General features: G+C 39.0%; 2 long non-coding RNA genes across 3 annotated transcripts; one reads left to right on the top strand and one right to left on the bottom strand.

Annotated features, from left to right (window-relative positions):
* The first annotated feature begins 687 nt into the window (after positions 1-687).
* On the top strand, positions 688-2,131 carry LOC127527398 (uncharacterized). Of its 2 annotated transcripts, none has more exons than XR_007934715.1 (2): positions 688-1,664; positions 2,076-2,131. It is a non-coding gene; the product is annotated as an uncharacterized LOC127527398 (long non-coding RNA). The 2 variants fall into 2 exon arrangements; XR_007934716.1 differs by having other exon boundaries at positions 1,878-2,131.
* A 3,037-nt stretch (positions 2,132-5,168) lies between these two features.
* LOC127527382 (uncharacterized) lies at positions 5,169-7,597 on the bottom strand. The gene is made up of 3 exons (XR_007934678.1): positions 7,350-7,597; positions 6,015-6,163; positions 5,169-5,346 (listed from the first exon to the last, which is right to left on the bottom strand). It is a non-coding gene; the product is annotated as an uncharacterized LOC127527382 (long non-coding RNA).
* Positions 7,598-21,016: the final 13,419 nt, after the last annotated feature.

Raw genomic sequence — 21,016 nt, 5'->3', positions numbered from 1 at the left:
AACATGATCAGAGCCTTACCGCCCAGGGATAAGATTAAATGGCTGCAAATGCTGCAGACATTGACTTTCGCATATAACTGTACAGCTCATGAGTCAACTGGGTATGCTCCCTTCTACCTGATGTATGGGCGGGTCCCTAGACTGCCGGTGGATGTTATGTTCCACAATGTGGAGAGGAACAGTGATATCATTGACTATGATAGCTATGTCAGGAGAATGAGGGATGACCTCAAGGAAGCTCTCATCTTGGCCCAAGTCAACACTGATTCCAGCCAGCAGCGCCAGACAGACTTGTACAACATGAAGACAAAAGGTGCAGACATTGAGGAAGGAGATCGAGTTCTCTTGGCAAACAGAGGTGAACGTGGTCACAGGAAGTTGGCTTACAGATGGGTCTCTACACTGTACACTGTGGTCTCTAAAGATTCAAAGAGCCATACATACCACATCAAAAACACCATCAATGGACAGGAGAAGATTGTTCACAGGAACTTGATCTTGCAAGCTAGCTTCTTGCCAGTGGTAATCGAACAGGAAGTGGAGCCTTCCTTTGATAGTGGCTCTGAACCAAGTTAGGACCAGTGTGATGTGGATAGAACTGCCTCTGTGACTGGATCAGAGTTTGACCCTATAGAGCGTACTGCCAGTTGGGTAGGAGAGACAACCCCTTCAGGGGTTCCGCCAGAAAGAGAATGTGCATCATCTGAACCTCCTGAAGTATCCCCTGACAATGCTGTGCCAGAGGCTGACAACTCCCAAGCAGACAGTAGTGATAGTCATGCTGGACCATGTGCTGAGAGTCACAGTGTTGGGGTTGAGACAAACAGGGCCAACAACAGTGAAACGGATAGTATGCATGGTGCAGAAGTGCCAGAACTGAACCACAGTCATCCTGAGGACCAAGTAGCCAGAGGATCAATGTCTGAGATCACTTTGATACACGATAGAGCACCAAGTAACACAGTAGGGCACATCAGAACAAGAGTAGGAAGGGTACTAAAACCAGTTAACAGATTGATTCAGAACATGACGCAGAGAAACAAACAAGCTAGTGGTGGAGTTAGTGGGTTAGCCAAAACTTTATTTTTGTGAACAACCGTCAGTTATCCTATTGGAATAGTTCAAAGTTAATTAGCAATGTGTATAATATGTATAATTCTGTTAAGTAAGTTCAATGTTGGAGTAACAGTCATTTATTCATTAGGATGAGATTGTGTATAAGGCACCTTCTTACGCAAGTGAACATTGGAAGTCTGGCCAGCTTCCTTTTGACACTTTCCCTTTTGGTTGGGAGACGGTTTTGTCGCACATAAGAGTACTGTGATGTACTGTGAGAAAATAATGACATGCTATGTTATGTTACTGTTATTTAGAACTCTGCCATTACCTGACCCTCAGTGTTTTGAGAAATTCAGGGGGGAGTATGTGGCTGAGTTAGTTTGTTATATTGTGAACATTCTCAAAACTATTTTTTTTTATACTGAAATTCTTCTGTTTTATATATTGTGAATTTTGTTTAATGTGAATGTAATCATTGTATCTGTTGTATATAGTTCCTATTTGTCTGTTGTAGCGGGGGGGGGGCTTTAATTAATGTAACACCCATAGGACGCACATGTGACGTACAGCAGACTCCTGGCAAAAGCTGGAGGACGCTTTTACAGGTAAGGCGCTTCTCAATGCTCTCCGTCTCTTGTATAAGCTGACAAGTTTTAAATGAGTGTTTTCTGTCTGAAACTGAGTGGAAACATCACGCCATGTGGTTGTTGATGTGTTTTGAGGTTCTGTTGTCACTTTTGGTCGGCAGAAGTGGATTTTAAAAGTGTTTGGTTTAGCGGAGATCCAACCTTATTGGTATTTTGTTTGGCTTGCTACAGGAGACAGAGAGCGCCTGACGTTACATGTGCTGACTGTGCCCTTTACTGCTTGTCTTGTAGGTATGTTGCAACGTTAATTATTGTCCTTCATTGTTGCTGTTTATATTCAATTGTTAAATTTGTATTTATCGTATTTGTGTATATATGGTTAATTAAAAAAAAAAAAAAAAAAAAAAAAGCTGGAGGACGCTTTTGCAGGAGACAGAGAGCGCCTGACGTTACATGTGCTGACTGTGCCCTTTACTGCTTGTCTTGTAGAAAAAAGTGGATGACGCTTTTGTAGAATAAACGGCAGAATTCGGGTATTGCTGTGTCTGTCTTCTTCCAAATCACCAGCAGCCATTCTAAAGCTGCTACACTTAGGTGTGCACTCCTGATAAACCACAATTAGGGCGAACTACACGCTATGTACTCTTTGTATTATTTGGCAGGTACTATATATATATATATATATATATATATATATATATATGTGTGTTATATAAAGTATGTAGTGTTTTCATTTTCCCACTCACGTAATAAATCATATAAAGTTTCCTTTCCGTTTTGATCTATTGTTGCAATTTCCCTTTTATGAGCAAATTGTGTTTGTTTAAAAATATCTTTAGACATCAATTATTATTAATAAAATTACCATTTGTCTTAAGGCATCAGGTTTACAAAACCTAATGTAGCCAACCAGTTTTATAGAAATATATGGTCCTTTTTCAAAAAAAGAAAAGAATTAACACTGTGTTGCATGGCATTGTGCTGACTGTCCCCCTTACTGTTAACTGCGACTGTCCACTTGCTCAGATTCTTTAATTCATTCCCAGTTGTGCAATCAGGTCTGATGCTGAAGAAATCAAGAGTATAAAGCCACCGGTTCAAATCCTTATTTATTCCAATGGCTATTAATCTTACAAAGAAGTTTAACTTTAGATAGATACTTTATTAATCCCAAGGGGAAATTCACATACTCCAGCAGTAGCAGCATACTGATACAAAAAAAAAAAATCAATATTAAAGAGTAATAAAAATGTAGGTAAAAACAGACAATAACTTTGTATAATGTTAACGTTTACCCCCCTGGGTGGAATTGAGGAGTCGCATAGTGTGGTGGAGGAAAGATCTCCTCAGTCTGTCAGTGGAGCAGGACGGTGACAGCAGTCTGTCGCTGAAGCTGCTCCTCTGTTTGGAGATGATCCTGTTCAGTGGATGCAGTGGATTCAGCACCCGTCGCTCTGCCACAGATGTCAAACTGTCCAGCTCCATGCCTACAACAGAGCCTGCCTTCCTCACCAGTTTGTCCGGGCGTGAGGTGTCCCTCTTCTTAATGCTGCCTCCCCAGCACACCACTGAGTAGAAGAGGGCGCTCACTGTCTGATAGAACATCGGCAGCATCTTATTGTAGATGTTGAAGGACGCCAGTCTTCTAAGGAAGTATAGTCGGCTCTGTCCTCTCTTGTACAGATCATCAGTATTGGCAGTCCAGTCCAATTTATCATCCACAGACTTAAATTAAGGAAGTGAGCTGTTATCACTTGAATCAATCTATTTGATCTATTTTTCTACAGTAAGTGTTTGCTGCTATAGTTCATATTTGTAATACATTTGTTCTTAGTGATATGTTTTTAATGTTATTTCAAGGTGTCTCTGTAAAACCCTCTGAGAAACCAACTTACCTATTAATATAATAAAACTGAACTGAATTTAACAGCTGTAAAATAAAATATTCTCCAATAACTGAGCAGAATTTAAACAGCATGAAATAGTTCAGTTTATGATGAACACCATGTGGACAGAGGGCAGTGATATTTCTTTCTTACAAGTATAATCAACATAACACACTGCTGTTTGTGTGCAGACTCATCTCATGTGAATGGTTTTATTCACCCATATTGATACAGAGCCAGTTCATTTTTATAACTTTTTAATAAAAAGGAAGTACAATACATTTTCATACATTTTTTATTGAATAAATAAGTGGTATGTTTAAAAATAACAAAAGTGAAATATCTGTGAACAATGTTTGTCAAAAACAATTATCCACACAAATTATATATATATATATATATATATATATATATATATATATATATATATATATAAATAATGTGTGTGTGTGTGAATCAGTAGAAAATTCATTAATAATAAAGATGTATAAAAGGTAAATGCATTTAACTAGAACACAAATACAAAGAAAATGGCCAACAATGGGGAGGTTTTAAAAGCTATTAGGGAAGGACAACACAAATATATTTACAGATCTTTAAAAAAAATTTTAGCCAAAGCTTTGAACGCAGTAAAAGTGAATCATTAAATTTGTCAAAAAAGGAAAAATGCATTTTAGCTTTATGAACAAGATGCTACTCAAAGAGTTTTTATCCAGCAATATTTCATTAAAAAGTGTGTTCTATTTAAACTGACATTTTTCCTGATCTGTCCCTTAACATTTGTTCACTAATAATATTTCTATATCACCTTTTCTTACAAGTGTAGCTCAACTTGCTCTTCAAAAACATAGTTACAAAGAAAACTGAAGGCATTATAAAAGTAAATAAGAAGCAAATGGAGGGGTCCTTGTCCTTTGTAATAAATACACTGCCTAGTCAAATGGCTGGGGACAAAGACAAACTTGCAGCCTTCAAGGATCTTGGAGATAATAAACCTCTGGGGGTCCCAAGCCAAAGCCCGCACAGCCCTCTCTGCACATCCCAGCATACATAATGGTGGCCGTCTCAGTCCGATCACAATTCCACTGTAGGACATCTCATGAACTTTTCTTCTCTCCAGCATCACAGGCAGTTGGAGTTGATGTAACATGGTGGAGATGCGCTGGGTTGAGGTTGGATGGGGGTGTTTAGCACCATTGAAATAAACTGAAAAAAGACAACAGAGAAAAACAGCAGAAGTTAGTGCCCAGTGCAGAGCTTACAAAGTGTACACAGTTTCTAATCTATTACAACCAATGCAAGTAATTAAGAAAAATCAAATTAGAAAAGTGGGCTTGTTGAAGATTTTCAAAATGCTTGACATTTGTAGCCTGGCACTTCTCTATTGGCAAAGCATTCCAGAGTTTGTTACATGAGTACAGAAAGCTGCCTGTTAATATGGTTGATCTTGGAATAAAAAGCAAAGCAACGTTTGAGAAAAGAAATGTTGGGAGAAGACGCTCCATAATACAGGCAGGGTCTAAAATACTTAAAGCCTTCTAATTATTTAATAGAACCTTCAAATCAATTCTGTGTGAGACAGGCGGCCAGTGTAATGAGACCGAAACAGTTTTCAGAAGAAACAAAACCAAAATAGACCAATACCTCGTGATCACTTGGCAAAGGCACAGCAGATCAGAGCAGAGGTTTAGATGGAGGATTCTAGAAGAGCGGGCAGGAGGACCAGCCGATACTTCAACATGGCACACATCTCTCCATCCTTCTTCTTTAACTGCTGCCCCATAACAAGACCGGACTCTTCTACTTCACTGTAACTGTTAAAAACAAACACAGTAGATATTCATTCACGGAGTTCAAACATTTATAAAGTGTACTTTTAATTCTTGTGCTGCCTCCTTTCTTGGTTCACCTGTAGATCAATGATTACCAAAGTAAACCATCACAATAGATAAAGGTCTGCTTAGAGTAAAGTCCAACTAATAATATTTTTAATTACTGTGATTTTTTGTTGGATTTTGAAAGAACCCCAACTTAATTGTTATTTTATGTAACATCATTTTTTTGTCTTATACATTGCGCATACAGTAGACATTGTGTTATAATCTCTGTATATCTGAAGCTCTAATGTGCTGTGCTCAGGTGTCATTACTTGTTTTTCTCTCCTGCCTTAGTTTTGTTTTAAGTTAAAATTAAGTCTGGGTTCTTTCAAAATCCAACAACAAAGCACAGTAGTTTATGAAAATAAATGTTATTTTACAAAACGGAACAACATCCCCTGTTTAGTGACTGCTGGTACTGATGTGCCTCAGTCTTTGTGTTTGCGAGGATTCACACTCTGAGGCTTTCCTGTTTAAAATTAAAAAGCCGTGTTAGTCACTGGACAGAGTGAGCAGACATACAGAACAGTATTCAAGGCAGCAAAATATTACAGATCAAGTAATAAATATGGGGAGGCTTTGCAGGAGTTATGCAGTAGTCTTACCTGTAGAAATAGCAAATCTAACATGAACTGCACATCATCCCAAACTGGGAATCTTAAAAGCAGAAGAAAAGAACATCCAATTGTGTCTCAGTATTCGGGTACACTGGCATCTGTTGAGCCACATGGTAGGCTGGTTACCACTGGGCATCCTGTAGGGTCAAGAAAAAAATATATAATAAAGGGGCATTGTTTTTCTAACTGCAGCAATAAGAAATGTTATTTCTAAGGAGCAAGCCTTCTCCATTATATTCATTTAAATGTGTGTGTGTGTGTGTGTGTGTGTGTGTGTGTGTACTCCTCCTAAACCAACAGCTTAAACGATAAGCTAATGACATGTGACAACAGCAGGTGCCCAGCCTGTCACTGTGCCACATCAGACACACACCACAATACTCTGATGGCTTTGGATATAAATTTTAAAATTGCCTGTTTTGTGCCATAGAAGTTTTTTCTACCAAACAAGGTTAAAGAAATCCATATCAAAATTATGAATAAATAGTAGCCAACTAACAGATTAATTCATAAGTATGACATTAATTTATCCCCGAAATGTAGTTTTTGTACAAATGAAGACAAATCACCTCTCACATTTCTTACTTCTGCTCCTATTCCAAAATGTTTCATAAAGATTTATTTCTGTTACTGTTTTGAATGACAAAACAATATCTCACTCTTTAATTCTTGTTCTTCTTCTGTATACAATTTTGAAGACTAAATGTTAGAAAATGCAGTAACTGTGGTTTCCTTGCTTCATAAATTTCCTACTCATAAGTGTAAAGTTCAGAATGTTAGATCCTGTATTACATCTTTCTGTATGGACATTAATATGCTAGAAAAGCTTTAAAAATGGAAAACACACTAAAATAATTAAAACGTGTAAGATTCTGAGCTGCTTCATTAACAATTTGTAATGCTATTATCTACATCCGTCTTCCTTGTAATAAGCTAGTTGTTGCTATTCTCTTATGTAATTTAGTCTTCATCGATATACCCTTGGACAGTATTGATGTAATCTGATATCAACATAATAAAAAATACCGATGGCTTTGGAGGGCACACTTTACACCCGTCGAGTGTCAGACGTGCTCTCCTAATTCTATTCCTAATTCGGCACCTCAGTTACATTGTTTTGCTTAATAATTAGCATGCCGTTCACTCTAAGCTAAAAAAATGTGGACAAATGTTAAAAGAAACACACCACCAAATGCTAATAGGGTTTTACAAAATAAATGACATACATACATTAATCCATTAACCCAAACACGGAAAATGCTGTGATTTTTACGATTAAACCACAAGATTACAAAGTATTGCAACTAAAAATGATTTACTTACAAAGAGCTGTACATGTCCATTATAAAGTTCACAGACACACGTCGCATTTCATTTCGCTCCCTCTTCATTCGACTGGACTTAAATTTTTCAGGCGACACATCTTCCAAGACGTTATAAAATTCAAAAGTTTCCATCTTTTCCAGTAACAAGTCCACTTACAGACGGAGATAAACGACACAAAAATGACTCGCAAGTACAAGTCAAACCTGACGAATGACGTGTGTCGTAAAACATTAGACATGCGCAGAACAAATCGGGCAGCGTTGTGAAATGAATTTTAATTAAGCAGAGAGCGTGTGCTCGAGACAAATCGGATTGGGGACTCGTGTCGCAAAGTAAAAAGAAACGCAGATCGGACAGGGTCGTAATAGTAAAGCTCTGCGCATGCGCGCGCAAATCGAGTAGGCAACGCAGATTGGGTAGTGACAAGCCCTTTCAAACTTTTATTTGGCAGTTGACTGTGCAGGGGCTTGAACATTTTTTGGGAAGAATGGACGGGGACTCATGAGACACCCTGGAGGGAGAGGTTTGCTGACCGTGTCATTTCACTACAAGAGCAGACTGCCAGATTGTCCTCTATTGTGGTGGAACATCAGTAGCACAAGCAGGAGGCACACAAATGTAATTATGACAAGATGAGCAAACTCAACAAGTTTAAGAAAGTGGATTGCGTGCTGGTGTTGATCCAGTCCAATCACCATAAATTTCAGCCCAAATTACAAGGGCCAGCAGAGAGAGAACAGCGTATGTCCCCAGTGAATTATAAAGTCAGAATTCTTGGACGACGGAATCCTGTACAAATTTTGCGTATTAATATTTTAAAGGAATGGCACGACTGTCATGAAGTCCTGATCACGGCTGCAGCGGTCTCCCAGAATGAAGTCGCCATTGGAGATGATTTAACCGACACCCAGAAAGCGTAATTAATGTCGCTGATCGGGGAGAACTCAGATGTTGTCTCGGTAGGGCCCGGCCGGAAGAAGATTGCAGAACGCAAGATTGTCACTCAGCCCAGCATTGCTATACAGGTGCCCCTGTATTGCCTACCAGAGTCAACAAGGAAAGTGATGCACCAGGAAATCCGACAGATGCTTCAATAAGGCATTATTTGGCTGAGTAAAAACAAATGACAAAGTCCAATTGTACTTGTCTCAAAGCCATACGGTTCGTTTCTGTATTGATTTTAGGATTTTGAGTAAGATTTCCAAGTTTCATGCATACCCGATGTGGACGAGCTGTTGGAAAAGCTTGGGCAGGCTTCATATATCTCCCCCCCCTAGACCTCACAAAGGGATATTGGCAGGTCTCCTTGGAGGAGTCTAGATGCGAGGAAACCGCATTCACCCCTCCGGATGGGTTGTTTAAATTTACGGTGCTCCCATTTGGTCTCCATGGTGCACCATTTAACTTTCAGCGAATGATGGACCAGATCCTGTGTCCCCATTCCGCATACGTGGGTGCCAATCTCGACGATGTAGTAATTTTCAGAAATGATGGGGAATCTCATCTCGTCCACCTTTGGGAGGTGCTGGACAGTTTACGGTTGGAGGAATTGTTGTGTATGTCGGAAACCTATTACCTGGGATATTCCATCGGGAAGAGTTTTTTCAAACCCCAAACGGACAAGGTGGGGGAGGTGCTTGCATATACTCATCCCGAACACAGAGGCAGGTTTGTGCCTTCCTTGGGCTTGCGGGGTACAACTGACGGTTCATTCCCAACATTCATTCCCAATTTTGCACATTGGGCTGCCCCCCTCACTGACTTGACAAAGGGATGGAAGAATCGTAGTGTTGTCTAGATAAACTACTACGAGAGACCTTTCACAGACCTAAAAGCCACTTTATCATCGTTCCTGGTTCTGCACAGTCCAGACTTTTCGTAGGAATTTATTTTGCAAACAGATGCCAAAGCTTTCGGTTTAGGAGTGGTGCTCTCACAATGTTTCGAGGGGGAAGAACAAATCATCACGTTTCTCTGTGGATGACAGTTTACCCTGGTGACTGACCATGCACCACTGCAATGGCAGTACAAACAGAAGGATATGAACGTCCGGCTCACTCGGTGGTCTATTAGTTTACAGACTTTTGATGTTTGCCACTGTCCCGGGGCTGCACATAGCAATGCTGATGTTCTCTCCCGTCTGGCCAAGCCCAGACTGGACAGTCACTTAGCCCACACTGGTGTAGACAAAGCCAGGTCTGTGTGTGAGGTTTCTAAACTCTTTTGGAACTCTGCCAATGGGACCACATGCCAAAGAGGGTCCCAAAACGCAATCACCTCGTCTGTGGAAGACTGTTTATCCATTGCAGGACCAACTGCAGGCTCACAGCACTGTAGCGGCTCATTGCCAAAGCAACTCCAAAAAGATTGCAGTTGGGCGATAAGTGCCTGTCATCAATAGGTGATGTAAGGAATATTATTAATGCCAGGAACAGTATCACTTGGCCACTAACCTGGGGCCTCATGTATAACGCCGTGCGTAGAACTCACACTATAACATGGCGTAAGCACAAAAGCAGGAATGTGCGTACGCACAGAAAAATCCAGATGCAGGAATCTGTACGTAAGCAAACTTCCATGTTCTTCCGCTACATAAATCCCGATCAGCGTGAAAAGTAACGCACGTGCACGCGCCTTCTGTCCCGCTCCAACTCCTCCCAGAATTACGCCTCTTTGAATATGCAAATCAATATAAATAGCCTTCTGTGAAAAGACAATGGGAAAAGCACGGAGGAAAATCTAAGAATTTCAGCGAATACCAAATGGAGGCAAAGGAAAAACGTACTATTTGTTGGTTTAAACAGTGGTATAATCAACAAAAGAAAGCTGATCGAGTGACAGAGTGTCGGAAAAACTCGAAAGCTCAAGTTCACAAAGTCGCACAGTGCCAAAATAAAAAAGAAATCACATATCAAAGTCGGCGTGAAAAGGCAAGTCGTAGCCCACTGTGTGAGTGTCATATGAAAGCTTATTAGGGTACAGACAAAAAAACATAGGCACACAGTGGGAAAAAAGCACGAAATGTCAGCTTTAATCTCAAAATTTCCACTTTAATCTCGTAGTTTATTTTGCCATTAAAGTAGAACATCATAAACTTCATCTTAAAATCATTTAATTTACTAGTTTCTCAAATCCCATTGTAACTAAAGTAGCACATTAAATGCTTTGTTCTGTATTTGATCTTCTATGTGCTCTGTGTGTGAATCACTACCTTCTTCTTAAACGGGCTTTCTCTTTCTCCGACAGGACACATAATCCATTACATTCGTGATATTAAAACTCTCTGAAAAATTAAAATACTGAGATGTATATGTGATATCTTTTTCATGATGATAGGAGTTAAAGCATGTTATTAAACATGGGAACACGGTGGCGCAGTGATTGTTCATGTCTCACGCAAGAGGCCTGCTGCGCCATGTGCGACCTTCGATGAAATAATTTATCGCAGCAGTCCTGTCTCTTTCAAACGTACTAACCTCCAATTCCTGTCCTTACTTTTCTTTCTCCAAATACCCAATCGCCACACAATCAGCTCTGTAATAGACATGAAGCCATCTGTAAGCTTAGAACGTCGATTCTTCAAAACTTTTAAGGAACATTGAAATATCTTCGTAGTACATGTTTAATTATTCTATCCGTCTATCCTTCCAGTGTCACGTCAGCACCAGCAAGAATACAACGCAATGCAGGAACAATCCATGAACTAGCTAGCGCTGCGGCACCGTGTCCTCACATGTTTAATTATTAACAATACAGATTATTTAAATGAAGTTAAAGTTTTATCTGTATAATATAATCAACATATTTTGCTGCATTTCATCTTAAAAATGATATCGTTATCATATGTAAATATGCACTATATAAAGTGGCGCAGGTTGTGTAATATTCTAACTGTATCCCAAGTTTACAGTGAGATGATTGTACTTATAAGTCCAAACATGCAGATGAGGTGGATTGGCGATTCTAAATTGGCCCTAGTGTGTGCTTGGTGTGTGTGTGTGTGTGTGTGTGTGTGTGTCCTGCGGTGGGTTGGCACCCTGCCCGGGATTGGTTCCTGCCTTGTGCCCTGTGTTGGCTGGGATTGGCCCCAGCAGACCCCCGTGACCCTGTGTTTGGATTCAGCGGGTTAGAAAATGGATGGATGGATGAAGTCCAAACAGTTCTACAAGGAGCACTTGATGGACTGATTGAGTGCGTTTATAGTTCTTGGGATGAAACTTTTTCTAAACCACGAAGTCCGTACAGGAAAGGCTCTGAAACGTTTTGCCATGGCTGAGGCAGCGTCTGCTTCATGCTGTATACCGATATTTCTCTTTCCGATCAGCTGTTGGCTGTGATTCCCCATTCAGATACAGTGATATAAATACTCCGAGTTGTGCAGTGAGAGTAATATGGAAAAAGATAATCCACTGTGGCAACCCTTAACGGGAGCAGCTGAAAGAAGAAGAAGATGCAGTGAGAGTAACAACACTAAAGCAGTTCTGGTATTTGGAATACTATGGCTATTCCCTGGACCATTATATTGCTGCAGGTTAGTTACAATCAGATGCATTACACTAATAAACAATATGCAGTTAGTTTCAGTGTATTTATAAAGCCGCGTCAGGAATGTGGGTCTAAGAAAGAAAGGGTGAGCACACAGGAACAGTAGCACTGCGTTGACGCTGGATGCCGCCAGTCTGCAAAACCGAGTGGAGAAATTGCGTACGCCAGGGCATGAGGTAATGTGGAAACGTGCGTGGCTTTACGCCAAGTTTAGGTTTTATACATCGCAATTTGAGTGTGGAAACATTCATACGCAACATTTCTGTGCGTCCGCACCGTTTATACATGAGGACCCTGGTCATGACCCCACCTGACTGCTGTGTCTGTGTTTAGGAGAGTGGCAGATCCCGCTACAATAAATAAAGAAGGAAAAAGTTTATGTAAGAGCCGTAATGTAAGTGGACCTTTTAATTTAAACAAGAGTAGTTTTTTTTTGAATATTTGTAAATGCACCATTGTTAATTTCATGTGTTTCAGTGAGAGTTCGTGTGCGCATGCGTGATATGTGTTGTGTGATTCCAGATGTGAGGGGGTTGAGTTTTGGCGGGCATAATGAAATGGAGCAATACAGACTGACTGTGTCTTAATATTTACCAACTGTTAGAAGATTCATTTGTCATTGTTGTTCGAAATAAAGATTGTTGAACTTTTAAAAGAAGACTCGCGTCAAGTCTATGCAACAAATATAATTCATTGGAAATTATATCCTGCTTACGAAAGAAGGAGAAACGTCATTACAAAAAAGTCAAAGTCTAGCTCACTTTAGACGCAGTGAAACGGTGAATAACGAGGCTGTATTTAAGAAATGAATATGATGTCATATACTCAGAGGGCATTATTACAAAAGGAAACTGAAATCACTAAGATACGCAGTGGACGCGGGTAATTTCAGCTTTTCTGTGGACTATCGCCAGCAGCACGACGAAACGCTTATGAACAACACTTTGAACTTAAAGGCTATAAAGTAAGTGAGCTGTTGTTTTATATATGAAGACAGCAAATTTCATAAATTCGTAAAACCGTGAGTGATTTCTAACAATTCTTTAAAAATAAAAAATTAAAGTTGACTGTATACGGCTTAAGTAAACTGAAATGCTTCTTCATGCAATAGAACATTCTAGACATCAAATGGCCAAGGAGCGATCAGACATAATTGTTTTCCAGATCAACACAAGAGAGCAGCAAAGCTCACCCTACGAGCCATGGAAGAAAGATTAAATAGGTTTAAAAACCAAAGAAAGGGAAAGTTGGCTCAGCTTACTTGCAAAATGAATGAAATTGAACGTCTTAAGGAAGATGAGAAGAACACGGACAGTGTGAAAGCAAAAATGTTAAACGTGTTCAGCAAATTATTAGAAGAGTTTGAAGAAACTAATTGTGAAGTTTTAAATATTTTGCCAGAGGAAGATATGAAGGAGGACCAGATAAGCTGGCACAGACCTAAATATGATCATTTTAAGAAGTTTATGCAAACAGTGGATCGTGAAAGCTCAAGAGCAATTGGTTGAAGAGGACTTTAATAAGCCAAGTGATATTACTTCTGAAGTAGAAGCATATAGTCTTGGACAAAAGAGTGGTCCAGGTTCTGTTATAGATCATATGTCAAGGGTGTCTGTCACAAACTCTGCACGAATGAGAATTAAAGCTGAACATGCAGCCCTCATAGCACGTCCAACGATTTTAAGAGAAAAGCAAGAAATTGAATTAGAGGAAGCAAGACAGAGTCAAAAAGCAACAGCTGAAACTGGAGGCAGAGATAGCTGCCTCCTGTGCAAAGTTGAAAGTATATGAGGAACAAGAAGATGGTCAAGATGATATGAACAGTTATCTTAGATACAAGATATCATCTCATACAGGCACTGTTTGTAAAGACAAACAGGATTGTGAAAACTATCTACTTGAGTCAACCTACAAAAAAGAAAAGGACCTTGGTAAATTTACAAAGACTGTTAAAACCCCAATACAGAGTTCTGGATCACTTTTGGAGAGAACTTTTAGACCAGCTACCCGACTTCTTGACATCCATCAGCCTGCTGACAGTGACAGAGATCTGTTTCAAGTTATGAAACGTCAAAATGAAATAACTGAGCTGCTTGTAATGCAACAAAATGTGTCTCAACTTCCACAAAGAGAAGTACCAGTGTTTAGCGGAGATCCCTTGGCCTATAGATCTTTTATTAGAGCCTTCGAACATACTATAGATAAAAAAACAAGCAGTTATTAGGACAAGTGTTATTATTTGGAACAATTCACAAGTGGAGAGCCTCAAGACCTGGTACACAGTTGTGAGCATATGAGTCCAGAAATGGCATACAAAGAAGCAAGGCAATTACTTCAAAGACATTATGGCAATGAGGTAAGAATTGCTAGAGCTTATATAGAGAAAGCACTGAAGTGGCCACAGACCGTAAGGCTTTGAATACATATGCACTGTACCTTGTTGGTTGTAGAAATGCTATGTGCGATATCGAGTTTATGGATGAAATGAATAATCCAACAAATATGAGAGTAATTATCTCTAAGCTCCCTTAGAAAATAAGGGAAAGATGGAGAAGTACAGCTGTTGAAATTCAAGAAAAGAAAGGAAGAAGGGCCAGATTTGTAGATTTAGTAGAATCTGTTGATTGGCAGGCAAAGATTGTTAGTGACACAATATTTGGAGATATTGAGTGCAGTGACACTGAAGGAAGAGGGAAACCAAAATCTCTCAATTTTAAGACTTTCGATGAAAGGAAAAGCAGTTTTGCTACGAATGCAGCTGAAGCAGATAAATCAGAAATGGCTTTGGAAAGGAAAATTGAAGCTTTACAAATTGTTGATGCATTACAAAAACCTTGCTTATACTGTGAAAGGAACCATAAACTAAGTTGTTGTAATTACATCAAAGAACAGGCTCGTGAAGATAAAATACAGTTTTTAAAGTCAAAAGGTCTTTGTTTTGGGTGCCTCTGTCAATGTCACCTTAGTAAGGACTGCAAGAAAAGAACGGTATGTCAAGAGTGTTCTCTAAAACACCCAGGGATTCTTCAGATCAATAAAAAAGACACTGACGTCACCAGTGATATTCAGTCAATGGGTCATGAAACTTGTGGATATACTGGGGCCGGTGCCAATGAATCTATTCTTGCCATTGTACCTGTTAAGGTAAAATCAAATAGAAGTGAAGTGACGGTAGAGACATATGCATTCTTGGACATGGGCAGTACAGCAACATTTTGTTCAGAAGTACTTATGTATCGACTAAATTTAAGAGGCAAGAAAACTGAATTCGTTCTTTGCACTATGGGACAAGAGAAAAAGGTATCTAGTTATATTCTATCAGATCTTGAGGTCTGGACTGGAAGAGACAAACTTCGTCAGACTTTCAACCGTACTGACCCAGCCAAAAATACCAGTGAAAAAGGAAAATATACCCAAAAAAGAAGATTTGATAAAATGGCCTTATCTTAAGGAAGTTAATTTTCCATGCATTGATGCAGATGTTGATCTTCTTATAGGAGAAAACTCATATAAGGCCATGGAACCATGGCAAATAATTAATAGCAAAAATGGCGGACCTTATGCAGTCAAGACAACTGTGGGATGGGTAGTAAATGGAGCCTTGAGACAAGAAGTCAACATTATTTTATTTTTTTATTTTTATTGTAATCATTCCATACAAATAGATCAATTTATAACCCAACAAAATTAAAGACAAATCAAACCCCACCCCTGAGAAGGAGAGCTTAGCCGAGGGAGAATTGCTTAGGGCTTTTTAATAAGGCAACATTAAACAAAAGAAAGGGAGAAGTAAATATCTATGTAAATAAGAGATGGAGGAGGGAATTAAATGCGGTAATAGTTATTTCTCTTATTCTAAAATATTATTGATTAAATCCTGCCACGTTTTGAAAAAATTTTGTACAGATCCTCTAACTGAGAATTAGATTTTTTCCAATTTCAAATAATATAAAACATCGGTTTCCCACTCACTTATCAGAGGAGAGTTAGGATTCTTCCAATTTAACAAAATAAGTCTGCGTGCCAAAAGTGTAGTGAATGCAATCACCGTTTGCTTGTCCTTCTCCACTTCAAGTCCATCTGGAAGAACACCAAGCACAGCTGTTAATGGGTTAGGAGGGATTGTGACCCCAAGGCTGTCTGAGAGGCACTTAAAAATCTTGGTCCAAAATGATGTTAATTTGGTGCAGGCCCAGATCATGTGACCCAGTGAGGCAGGAGCTTGGTTGCAGCGTTCGCAGGTTGGATCCTGCCGTGGAAACATTTTGGACAGTTTTAAGCGAGGCAGATGAGCTCGATATATAATTTTTAGTTGAATAATTCTATGCTTTGCACATATGGAGCTCGAGTGAATTCTCTGCTTTGCTACCTTCCACTCCTTTTCTGATATATTGATTAAGAGATCTTCTTCCCAATGTCCTCTTGGATCTTTGAAAGGTAGGGACTCTAATAAGATTTTATATAATGCGGAAATAGTGTTTAACTCCTCGAAATTAAGCAGTATTTTTTCCAGCATTGTGGAGGGTGCAAGGTGGGGGAAATCGGGCAATTTCTGTTTAACAAAATTTCTAATTTGAAGATAGTGAAAGAAATGTGTAGCTGGGAGGTTAAATATTGAACGTAATTGTTCAAAAGATGTAAATATGTTGTCTATATAAAGATCTCTGAGCATTTTAATCCCAAATCTTTTCCACGTATTAAAAACTGGATATACTTGCGAAGGTTGAAAGAGGTGGTTCTCTTGCAGAGGTGCCACCGATAAAAGATTTTCCATCTTAAAATGCTTTCTAAGTTGGTTCCATATTCTGAGTGAGTAAAGCACAATTGGGTTATTAGTATATTTGCGATAACTTGTATTTATTGGAGCGCAGAGCAGGGAGTATAAAGAGGTACTACAGGATTTTACTTCTATTGCGGACCAAGCCTGTGTATGTTCATTTATTTGTGTCCAGGATTTTATGGCTTGTATGTTTGCTGCCCAGTAATAAAACTGAAAATTAGGTAAAGCCATGCCACCTTCTGCCTGAGGTCTTTGTAGGGTCACTCTTCGGATACGTGGGTGTTTTGAGTTCCAAATGAATGAGTTTATTGTTGAATCTAACTGTTTAAAAAATGATTTATTGATATATATTGGAATTTTTTGAAATAAAAAGAGAAGTTTAGGAAGGATATTCATCTTAACAACGTTAATTCTTCCGGCTAGAGTGAGATGAAGTGTTGACCATCTATGCAAGTCTTGCTTAATTTTTTCAATACAGACGGCAAAATTTTGTTGATAAAGAGCTTTATGTTTACTTGTGATATTTACCCCTAAGTATTTAAACTGATCTGCTATGGTAAAAGGTAGGGTGTCCAATCAAATTTTATATGCTTGTGAATTCACTGGAAAGAGTATACTTTTATTCAGATTAATTCTGAGACCAGATATCTTTTGAAATTCTGTTAGTGCTGTTAAAACAGCAGGCACAGTGTTTTCTGGGTCTGATATGTATAAGACCATATCATCTGCATATAGAGAAATGTTCTGTTCCAGTCCTTCTCTGACAATCTCCTTTACCTGATAAGAATTTCGGCAGTGAACCACCAGTGGTTCAATAGCGATTGCAAACAACAGTGGCGACAAGGGACATCCTTGTCTGGTACCATGTTCTAGCTTAAAGTAGTCTGAGCAAATGTTATTAATACAAACTGAAGCTTCTGGATTGGTATACAGTAATTTGATCCATGCACAAATATTCGGGCCAAACCCAAATTTCTCCAATGCAGTGAAAAGGTAGTTCCATTCAATCATATCAAATGCTTTTTCTGCGTCTAATGATAGTAGTATCTCTGGGGTGTTTGATTTTGCTGGTGAATATATAACATTAAACAAGCGTCGGAGATTGGAAGGTAGGTGTCGGTCTTTAATAAATCCAGTTTGATCCTGTGATATTACCGAGGGCAACACTTTCTCCATCCTTCTAGCTAGAATTTTTGAGAGTATCTTAACATCATTATTCAGGAGTGAAATTGGTCTGTATGATGCACATTGTAACAAGTCCTTACTTTGTTTAGGAAAGATGGTGATTAATGCTTGTCAAGATGTTTGAGGTAGTATTTGGTTGTCTCTAGCTTCTGTAAATGTTGCCAATAAGAGGGGAGCTAGCTGAGTGGAGAATTTCTTATAAAATTCTATGGGGTAACCATCAGGGCCTGCTGATTTCCCACTTTGTAGTGACTTTATAGCATCTAATAATTCTGTTAGCATCACAGGTTTATCCAATTCCTCAGCACTTAAAGCATCTATTTGTGGTATCTATACTAATAAAAGGCAAAGCCCTCACTGACTGACTGACTGACTCACTCACTCACTCACTCATCACTAATTCTCCAACTTCCCGTGTAGGTGGAAGGCTGAAATTTGGCAGGCTCATTCCTTACAGCTTACTTACAAAAGTTAGGCAGGTTTCATTTCGAAATTCTACGCGTAATGGTCATAACTGGAACCTCTTTTTTGTCCATATACTGGAATGGAGTGCAGCTCGATGGCCGTAGGAGACGGAGTTGTGTGTCGCGTCATCACGCCTCTCACGTAAGCACGTGAACTGACTGTGAACTCAGTACGTAGAAAAGAAGGAGGAGCCCCAAAGAGCGCTGAAGAAAACATTCATTACACAATTGACAAGGCAGCGAAACAATAAGAAGCGAGCGAGTGACGCATACAAGCATCTTCATAAGACACGAGGTATAAAAAAGCACGGTGTAAACCGTAAGTTTAAATTAAGTTTATAGAAACGCTCCCGCTGCCATTTGCAATGCCATATTCGCGAGATACAAGTTTAATGAGAAGACACGAGGTATAAACGAGAGTTTGGATCACTTTGTAACAGAGTTAAAATTGCTGTAGCAAGAAACTTTTAACTGCCGGGTCTTAGCTAACATTAAATAAACCCGTGGGCATCGCAACATCACACAAGAGAGCGGCTCACGTGAAGTGACTGAACCAACACGAGTTTAATAAACCTGATTCTTGCCGAGAGAGCGAATGGTGGACATAGCTCTGGCTATAGCGTCATGGGGAATCGATTCTACATTATTAGATGGAGGCCGTACAGCGCATTCGGCATTGTAATTACCATTAAACCTTGCTCACGACGAAAATCCAATTTGCAACATACGCAAGGGCTCTGGAAAGGCAAAAGTCTTGCAACATTCAAAGATGATAGTTTGGGATGAGTGCACCATGGCACATAAAAGAGCTTATGAAGCCTTGAACCGAACAATGCAAGATCTCAGAGATCGTACCAAAATAATAGGAGGTACTGTAGTTTTACTCGCTGTAGATTTTTGTCAAACATTACCAGTTATTCCACGAGGGACACCAGCAGATGAACTCAATGCGTGTTTAAAACCCATGCTTCTCCCGCGGTCAGTTATATGTTGCGTGTTCTCGGGTAGGTACACCAAAAAATGTATACATTTATGCATGTAATGGGCAAACAAAAAATGTAGTATACCTGAAAGCACTGCAGTAGTACTCAATGTATCTTTACTTCTTAAATGTTAATGTTTTACTGTTTAATAATTTATACGCTTCTTATATGTTGTTCAAATTCCTTTATCAAAATACCAGTAACAGCGCACTGCACGATAACGTGGAGTGAATACATGAGCATTCATAGTATTTATCCTCTTTCTCTGTACGTTTATCATTCGGTTGCTCAGAGGTTGATGCGCTTGCTGCTTACTGAGCAGCTCTTCACCCTAGCGTCCCGCTGCTTCTCTTTTTTCGTCGGCATCTTTTCGCGTTAAAACTGATTAAATTAGTTTTTGTGTTTCGATAACTTAGTATGTTTTCTTTAATTTTTCAGTTAAGCTGGCACTTAAGTCTTCCATCTGCCTCAAGAATGATTAGCGAAGGTGGTAGGGAATGAAAACGGCACCCGTACGCATCCGCCCACGGCCGCCCTGGTGCGCGCAGCTGTGAGTTGATTCTACAATAAAATAAAATAAAGATAAAAAGAGTAGACGTGACGTTGTATATGTGTACCAAATTTCAAGTCAATAGGTGAAACGGTTTGCGAGCTACAGGTGATTTAATATCCTGGACAGATAAACGAATAGCCACGGTAGCGTATTATAGAAGAAGATTTTACTGTTTAATAATTTATATTTAAATGCAATGTGCTTCTTATATATTACTTCATATTCTCATATGATAATGATGTTAATGTTGTTTATATTGATTTATATGTTATTGTAAGTGCTCTTTATTTGTGGAAAAATAAAATTGGCAATTAACAGACTTATTTTATAAATACTACATTTTATTTTTTTCTCTTGCACTCAGTGAGTGAGGCCACCGGGTAATCAGCTACTATATATATATATATATATATATATATATATATATATATATATATATATATGTGTGTGTGTGTGTATGTATGTATGTATGTGTATGTATGTATGTATGTGTATATGTATATGTGTGTATGTGTGTGTGTGTGTGTATATATACAGTATATATGTATATGTATATATATGTATATATAAGGAAGAGAAGGTCTGTGATACGGTTTGCATATTTGCAGCTGGAGATCCACGAAGGGAGAAAAAAGAATCACGTATCATAAAATAGTTTTGATTCCTGAGCTTTCAATCCCTATCAGGGGTCTTCATCAGAGGATAATGCTTAGACTTACAAGAATCAAAGGCAATATACAGTGGTGTGAAAAACTATTTGCCCCCTTCCTGATTTCTTATTCTTTTGCATGTTTGTCACACAAAATGTTTCTGATCATCAAACACATTTAACCATTAGTCAAATATAACACAAGTAAACACAAAATGCAGTTTGTAAATGGTGGTTTTTATTATTTAGGGAGAACAAAAAATCCAAACCTACATGGCCCCGTGTGAAAAAGTAATTGCCCCCTGAACCTAATAACTGGTTGGGCCACCCTTAGCAGCAATAACTGCAATCAAGCGTTTGCGATAACTTGCAATGAGTCTTTTACAGCGCTCTGGAGGAATTTTGGCCCACTCATCTTTGCAAAATTGTTGTAATTCAGCTTTATTTGAGGGTTTTCTAGCATGAACCGCCTTTTTAAGGTCATGCCATAGCATCTCAATTGGAT

The sequence above is a fragment of the Erpetoichthys calabaricus genome, chromosome 4, assembly GCF_900747795.2.
Source record: "Erpetoichthys calabaricus chromosome 4, fErpCal1.3, whole genome shotgun sequence".
Classification (NCBI taxonomy): domain Eukaryota; kingdom Metazoa; phylum Chordata; class Cladistia; order Polypteriformes; family Polypteridae; genus Erpetoichthys; species Erpetoichthys calabaricus.
This window is presented reverse-complemented; position numbering and strand designations above follow the sequence as displayed.